General features: G+C 36.9%; 1 protein-coding gene across 1 annotated transcript in view; it reads left to right on the top strand.

Moving 5' to 3' along the window:
* Nucleotides 1-748, top strand: part of bcar3 (BCAR3 adaptor protein, NSP family member) — a 70,382-nt gene that overhangs the window by 57,878 nt on the left and 11,756 nt on the right.

The following is a 748-nucleotide window of genomic DNA, read 5'->3' as shown; positions in this document are numbered from 1 at the left end:
GTGTGTGTGTGTGTGTGTGTTGTGGTGCAGGTGGTTGTGCTGACTCTGCGTACTGTCAGATCGTTCTATCCTTCACTTTTCAATTTTCCAAACTTTCTGGGCTCGCTGTCAGGGTTAAAATGCCCTATCAATATTTTGATTATCTGTCAGATGTCTGAATGAAATTAAACTAAACTAATTCACTGGTTCTCCCTGGCACCTGTCTTGGTATCCTAGTTTCATAACCTTGAATTACCTTGAATCAATTTGGTTTTAAGAATATTGTGTGTTGTCAGTTGCACAGATTGTAAGTCCTATGAGGCAAACTCGTTATGTTGGGCTATTTTTTAAAGTAAGATTGCTGAATTTTTAGGGAGTTTTTTTTTTTATTAGAATCTGAATCAGAAAAGTTTTTTTTGCCACAATATGTACATTTATGTGAAATTGGCCTTGGTAAAAGGTACATACATAAATAAACAAACATATTAAACATTAATGTTATATAACATTATATATATTAACTACTACGCATTGCCAGACCTTCCTCCACAGCGCTGTGAGGGAGGGTCTGGCTGGTTCATACAGCATTCTGGGATGGGAGAGAATCATACTTTGGTTTATTGGCATTTCTTTAACCCAAACACAATGATGGTACCTCTGCAAAATAGCTTCGGGAAGGAACTTGTTTTAATCGAACATGTAGACATTCAAAACTAGTTTTAGTCGTGCAACAGGAAACTCAGATTGGACAGATAGTCTAGCTAGCTGT

The sequence above is a fragment of the Etheostoma spectabile genome, chromosome 9, assembly GCF_008692095.1.
Source record: "Etheostoma spectabile isolate EspeVRDwgs_2016 chromosome 9, UIUC_Espe_1.0, whole genome shotgun sequence".
Lineage (NCBI taxonomy): Eukaryota > Metazoa > Chordata > Actinopteri > Perciformes > Percidae > Etheostoma > Etheostoma spectabile.
Note: the sequence above shows the minus strand (reverse complement) of the source record. Positions and strands in the feature narration are given on the sequence as shown.